General features: G+C 40.0%; 1 long non-coding RNA gene across 1 annotated transcript; it reads left to right on the top strand.

The window, feature by feature from the left end:
* Positions 1-5,422: 5,422 nt before the first annotated feature.
* LOC140511256 (uncharacterized) lies at positions 5,423-6,342 on the top strand. Its single transcript, XR_011969482.1, has 2 exons — positions 5,423-5,566; positions 5,785-6,342. It is a non-coding gene; the product is annotated as an uncharacterized lncRNA (long non-coding RNA).
* Positions 6,343-7,399: the final 1,057 nt, after the last annotated feature.

The raw sequence follows: 7,399 nt of genomic DNA, 5'->3' as shown, positions 1-7,399 counted from the left end.
AATTGAAACTGAGAGAAGTGAAGTCGTTTGTTTATGGCAGCATAAGTAAGTGTTGGAAGAGGATTCAGACCCAAGTCTTTCTGACTCCAAGTCCAGTATGTTATCCATTATGCCAGCACTCTCAGTTTCCTCATTTAGAAATGAGGGGTTTGAATTCCATGATTTCTAAGGATCCTACAATGTCTTTTATTCTATACAGTGAAATATAAAGCTACTTGTCAAATGCCCAGTTCATTTAATACTTCAATACTCATTTAATACTTCAATACTTGATCTTATTGATACTGGCATTCCTTACATGGCTACCAGTCATAACTCACCTGTGTTTTCTCAAGCAATTCTTGCCCATGCACTTTTATTAACTCTCTATTATGGTTGTTAAAATTCTCTATTGAAGTTCTATAGTCTTTTCTGTTTTTTCCTCTGGCAATGTGTCAATTTTTTTTTCTGGTATTGTGTCAATTTTTCCATCACTGGACAAACATGTCATATTAGAAAACTAACTTAAGTTAATTATAATGGACAACTTAAAAATTATGTTATTAATAGGAGCCAAAACATGTTTTTTTCTTTTTTTCTTTTTGTTTTTGAAGGTTAGGCCTGGATGTTTTCTGAGGCTCCTCCCAGACCTCCATCTATTATCCTTTTATCATTTCTTGCCTTTGAGGGAGGAAAAACAAATCAATTCACTGGATGTGTATTAAGCGACTTCCTTGTGTAAGGGCCTGTGCTAGTCCCTAAGGATATGAGACAACCAAGCATGCAAACAAGTACAAACACTCACACACACACACACACACACACACACACACACACACATGCATGCATGCACACACACTCGCACACTCAGAAGAGCAGTGAGTTTGTAGATCCTAGAATCTTGGAATCCTAGAGTTCAAAGGAACCCAAGAGATCACCTGGTCTAATCTGTGTCTGACCTCATAAGGATGTATCCTTGAAAAGATCATAGATGAAAAGCTACTCAGGATCCAAGAGGCTGCCTGCCCCAACCCCCTCTTTTTTTTAAATTTAATGTTTATTTAGTTTTGCAAAAGACTTCCAAAATAGTCATATTGTATAAGACTAACTATATTTTCTTCTATCCTATTCTGTCCCCCATTTATTCTATTCTCTCATTTGATCTTGTCCCTCCCCAAAAGTGTTTACTTTTAATTACTCCCTTCTCCCATTTTCCCTCCCTTCTATCATCCCTCTCACCCCACTTGTTCCCTCCTCCCCTACTTGCCTGTAGTGTAAGACAGATTTTCATATCAAATTTAGTGAACATGTTATTCCCTTCCTCAGCCATATGAGGAGAGAGTAGCTTCACTTTTCCCCTCTCCCCTTCTCCCTTTTCTCCTCCATTGAAAGAGCTTTTTCTTGCCTCTTTTATGAGTGATAGTTTGCCCCATTTCATTTCTCTCTTTCTTCTCCCAATATATTCCTCTTTTACCCCTTAATTTTATTTTTTTAGCTATCATCCCTTCTTATTCAACTCAACCTCTGCTCTGTGTGTGTGTGTGTGTGTAATCCCTCCAACTACCCCAATACTAAGAAAAGTTTCTGGAGTTACACGTATTTCTTTCTATTTAGGAATGTAAACTGTTCAACTTTAGAAAGTTTTTTATGATTTCTCTTTCCTGTTTACCTTTTCATGATTCTCTTGATTCTTGTATTTGAAAGTCAAATTTTCTATTTAGTTCTGGTCTTTTCATCAAGAGTGCTTGAAAGTCCTCTATTTCACTGAATGCCCAGTTTTCCCCCTGAAGTATTATACTCAGTTTTGCTGGGTAGGTGATTCTTGGTTTTAATCCCAGTTCCTTTGACTTCTGGAATATCATATTCCAAGTCCTCTGATCCCTTAATGTAGAAGCTGTCAGATCCTGTGTTATCCTGATTGTATTTCCACAATACTTGAATTGTTTCTTTCTAGCTGCTTGCAATATTTTTTCCTTGACCTAGGAACTCTGAAATTTGGCTACAATATTCCTAGAAGTTTCTCTTTTAGGGTCTCTTTCAGGAGGTGATCGGTGGATTCTTTCAATATTTATTTTACCCTCTGGTTCTAGAATATCAGAGCAATTTTCCTTGATAATTTCATGAAAGATGATGTCTAGGCTCTTTTTTGATCATGACTTTCAAGTAGTGTCATAATTTTTAAATTGCCCCTCTTGGATCTATTTTCCAGGTCAGTTGCTTTTCCAATGAGATATTTCACATTATCTTCTACTTTTTCATTCTTTCGGTTTTGTTTTGTAATTTCTTGGTTTCTCATAAAGTCATTAGCTTCCATCTCCTCCATTCTCATTTTTAAAAAACTATTTTCTTCAGTGAGCTTTTGAACCTCCTTTTCCATTTGGCTAATTCTGCTTTTTAAAGCATTCTTCTCCTCATTGGCTTTTTGGATCTCTTTTGCCAGTTGAGTTAGCCTATTTTTAAAGATGTTATTTTCTTCAGCATTGTTTTGGGTCTCCTTAAGTAAGCTGTTGACTTACTTTTCATGATTTTCTTGCATTGCTCTTATTTCTCTTCTCAATTTTTCCTCCACCTCTCTTTCTTGATTTTCAAAATCCTTTTTGAGGTCTTCCATGGCCTGAGACCATTGCATATTTATTTTGGAGGCCTCTGATGGTAAGCATTGTTCTTCCTCATCAGAAAGGATGGACGAAAATACCTGTTCACCAAAAAAGTAACCTTATGTAGTCTAATTTTTTCCCCCTCTTTTGGGCATTTTCACAACCAGTCATTTGACTTTTGAGTCCTTTGTCAAGAAGAGGGTATGCTTTGGGGACCTGTAAGTTCTCAGTTCCTCCAAGGTGGCACAATCATGGGAGAGGGGTTTACTCCTCTCATTGCCTGCACAGTGGACTGGGAGCAACCAGAAACTTTTCTGCCCAGAATCTGGGAGTAGTAGAATTCCCACTCCACAACTACCTCTAGCTCCGCCATACCCCAGGATGATCCTGAGATTCAGATCAGCAGCTCAATTCCCCCAGGGGCTTTAGGGGGAGGGCTCCACAAATGGATGCTTCTGCTGTTGCTGCCACCTGGGGCCAGGGTTAGGGGAGGACCCTGCTCCTTTCTTGCCTAGTTGGAAAAGCCATCTCACTGACCTTTGAAACTTTCTTTGGCACTTGTGGGGTGGGGGATCTGAGAACCTCCACTGCTGCTGGGGATTCCACCCCAAGGCCTCTTCCGGTCCTGTTCCTCCTGGTGCCATGTGGCCAAGGCTGTGCCGTGCTGTGGTCTGCCCCGCATCTGGTGCAATAGACCTTTCCTGTCAGCCTTCCAGGCTACCTTGGGCTGGAAATCTCTTTCATTCTATCATTCTGTAGCTTCTGCTGCTCTTGAATTTGTTTCGATGACTATTTTGCCCTCTGAGTCTAGTACTTCTGGGCAGTTTTCCTTGATGATTTCCTGGAAGATATTGTCCAGACTCTTTTCTTCATCATGGGTTTCTGGCAGGCCAATAATTCTTAAATTTTCTCTCCTGGATCTATTTTCCAGGTCAGTTGTTTTTCCAATTAAATATTTTACATTTTCTTTTATCTTTTCATTTTTTAGATTTTGTTTGACTGATTCTTGCTGCCTCATTGAGTCATTAGTTTCTACTTGCCCAATTCTAATCTTCATCGTATTGTTTTCTTCAGTTAACTTTTACATCTCCTTTTCCATCTGACCAATTTTTCCCTTTAAGGAGCTATTTTCTCCAGTTAATTTTTGTACTTCCTTTTCCATTCGACCAATTTTCCCAGTTAGGTTTTGTGTTTCCTTTTCCATTTGATCAATTTTCCCAATTAGGTTTTGGGTTTCCTTTTCCATTTGATTAACTCTTCCTTTTAGGGAATTATTTTCTCCAGTTAATTTTTGAACTTCCTTTTCCATTTGTTCAATTTTCCTTTTCAAAGTGATGTTCTTATCAGTGAATTCTTTTTTTATAATTTTAAAATCATTGGCCAGTTTTTCTTCTATTTTCTTCTTCAGCTGTTCCAGGAAAGCTGGTTGTGCTTGCGAGAGGTTCATAGTCCCTTCTGAAGTTTCAGATGGAAGTACAGTCTCAGCTCTGACCTCTTTGGTGTTTGTGTTTTGGTCCTTATCCCCATAGAAAGATTCTATGGTTTTTTCACTTTTTGTCTGCTTTTTCCTATTCATGATGTTGACTGAGTGTTGTAGCTTCTGGTTCTTTCAGTCAGAAGGTACAGAACTTTGTGTTGAGCTGATGTGTGAAAAAGCTAAAAGCAGGTTTTTGTTTTTTGTTTCCCAGATCAACCCTGGGGTTAGCTTGTTAAGTGTGTGGGAGGAGTGGTCTGGTCACAGGAGATCTCCTCAGCTGAACTGAGGCAAAGGCAAGGTCAGGGAATGGTGATCCCAGCTTCCCTATTGTCTTCCCTTTTCCCCTGGAGGGCTGAGGCATGCCTAGATGCTAATGCGTGTTCCCACCCCTCCTGGGGCTCCTCTCCCGGTGCTGAGGCTTGCCTGTGTCTCAGTGCGAATTTTCTCTGCCCTGGGTCCTCTGTCCTTCCGGATCGCCTCCACCACAGTAGGAAGAATCCCCCTTTGCTATTTTCCTAGCCTCTGGTGTTATGAGACTATTTGCCCCCTTCTGCTGTTCCCGCTGATCCAGGATTTTTCTGGGGAAATATTTTATGGTTCTTTCACGGTCATCGGGGGGGAGGAGAGAGCATTTACTGATCACTCCACCATCCTGGCTCCCAGAAGTTCAAGCAGGTGACTTACCGAAGTTTAGTCTTCAGGCTGAAGGTTTCAAGGGCTGCTGCGCTGATATCTGGTGCTCAGCGGCTCTCACCAGCTCGGTTTGGCTGGTCTCCTGCTCCGCTGGTTCTGCCCACCGCTCTCAGGCTTCTCAAGTCCCTTCCGCCCTGCTGCGCTGACCACGCTACGCTGTGCACTGGGGGCTCACCCCCGCGGAACAGATCCTTCCCGTGGACCTTCGAGTCTAACCTGGGCTCCGAATCCGTCAAAGTCTGTCACCCACTGGATTCTGCACCTCCAAAGTTTGGTCAGATTCTCCTTTCAGAGGTAACCAGAGGAGTTTGTCCAGGAGCTTAGGTGAGTTGTTGCTTTCACTCCACCATCTTGGCTCCGCCCCTGCTCTTGAATTTGTTGAGAGTAATTTTTTACTGGTATTTTATAGGTTGCGGGGGAAAAGCTGGAGTATGGGTATCTTTGTACTCCACCATCTTGGTTCTGCCCCCCAAAGCATACTTTTTTCTACCACTCTTCTTCTGTAACTGTGACAGGAAAGAGGAATAAGCAGGTCCGAGATCCATTTTAAATTAATTGGGTCTGCCAAACCTATAGTCTTTGGGAACCTAGACTAACATCTATGTCATTATTAGGCTTCACAGTAGGACTTTAGTGGAGATGTCTTACCCTTCAAATTCCTTTTATACTCTGACAGGAATAGATTAGAGGTTCGAGATTGAGGAATGTACAGAACTGGCAATTTTCTGGTGGAGGAACTCTGACAAAAGAAATAAACCTGGAGAGACAATGCCATAGGACTTCTCTTCTGATCCATGGCCCCAGCATTCCTTATGGCCAGGTATCAAACACACTCTTGCTTCTTCTTCCATAGTCACCTGTGGGTTACCAATGGTCTTTGTCTCAAAACTTTTGCATGTCTTGACCAGAAGAGTGATTTAAGTTTGTTTATGTAATATTCTTCATTATTCCTAGATTCAGTGTGATTGTTATGGGGAAAAGCCTATTCATCTCAGTTCCTGAGAACTCCTCTAATGCAATCTTGTTCTTCTTTGCCAGGCTATTCAGGAGACACAGATTCAATTCCAAAGGCATTTAATTAAGACATGAAGCAACACAAAGACAAAGAAGACAATCAAATAGTAAAATATTTCTTGCATTCATATCAAAGGAGTACAAACTAGGATGTCTTGTTTGTTTGGTTTTTTTGCTCAAATTTTGGATGTTTGTCGAGTTTTTGCTACAGTTTCTTTTCTTGTATTATATTCCCATCTTGAAGTGTACTTACCCTTAACCCACATCTGTTTTAAAATCTCTTGTCTTGTAATATGTTACTTATCAATTATGGTCTTCTCCTGGTAATGTTACCATGTCCAATGCTCATGCATCTGGTAAATGTAGTCTTTCTTATTGAATGATGCTACAAACAATTAGTCCTGGGGACTCTCATTACACCTACAATAAGGTATCTCTTTCCTCTGAGATAAATCTGTTGTTCCAATATTGTGGAAAAATAATCAGAAGGTATTCTTATCCTTAGAATATTACCCCTGCAATGAAGAACTACTTGCAAAGTATGTTCATGAAAAGATACAAAATAAACTAAGAGGATTTTCACTCAGTCTCTTGTTATTCCTTTAGTCTTCCAAGAAGCTGAATAGTTTACCTTTAGTAGGTTGCCACAGTCTGGTTTAAAAAGAGGGTCAAGAATTGAAGAGAAGAAAAAACACACATTTACTTAACAAAAAAAAAGTTGCCAGAGACTTCTAAGGCACAAAGCAATATATTTGCATAAACTAGCTGCTTTATTTGAATATTGGTCAAGTAGCCCTCATTTTCAGAGCAAGGAACTAGAAATTTGTTTGCTTTGCAGGTCACAAAAGATAATGAAGCCCTTTTGGAAAACTATGTTTGTAGGCCCAAAGTTAAATCTTGTGACTGAGATAATATTTTTATTTGGGGACTACTGAAGTTTAGTATGGTCAGACATATCTTCTTTCCCTGCCTACCCACCTCCCTTCTTTTTCATTAGGGGAAGATTCTTTGTTCCTGGTTCAGAAATCCTAGTTGTACAGTCATTATTTTGACCCTTGAAAAAAACCTGGCTGAGTCACTTTGAAGAAATAGGGAATTCTAGGGAGGCTATACCTATCAATCTGTTAAGCTATAAAATCCAGAATTATTCTTTCTCCAATCAGCTGCTAGCATCAGTGCTTTTTTCCAGCCAGGTCAGCTCCCAGGTATAGATGCAAAAACTGTCTTCCTCCATTGAGCTCCTCATGGAGGCAATTAAGGCTCTAAGCTCTTATCTTAGTGATCAGCTTGGCTGTTTTTGTATGAGCCATCCATTTATTTGGGTACTGTTCCTTTCATGAAGTAGGGGAAGTATCAGATGAAGTCATCTGCTCAGTTAGGCTCAACTAGGGTCTGATTGTCTCCTGTCTGCTTCTTTGAAGCAGCAGGAATCAGTCTCTGCTCTGCTTCTACTGTCTTCGATTTTCTTTTTTGGATTTCTTTTCTTATCCACCATCACTTCTTTTACTAGTTCTATCTTTTCCTGTCTCAAAGTAGAGTTGCTTTAAATTAAGTGACACCTCTAAATTAGAATGAGCAACTAAAGTTTAATTTTTGTCATACTTGCTACAGATGGGCAATAAACAATTCTCATAGTCAT

Source organism: Notamacropus eugenii, chromosome 6 (genome assembly GCF_028372415.1).
Source record: "Notamacropus eugenii isolate mMacEug1 chromosome 6, mMacEug1.pri_v2, whole genome shotgun sequence".
Lineage (NCBI taxonomy): Eukaryota > Metazoa > Chordata > Mammalia > Diprotodontia > Macropodidae > Notamacropus > Notamacropus eugenii.
Note: the sequence above shows the minus strand (reverse complement) of the source record. Positions and strands in the feature narration are given on the sequence as shown.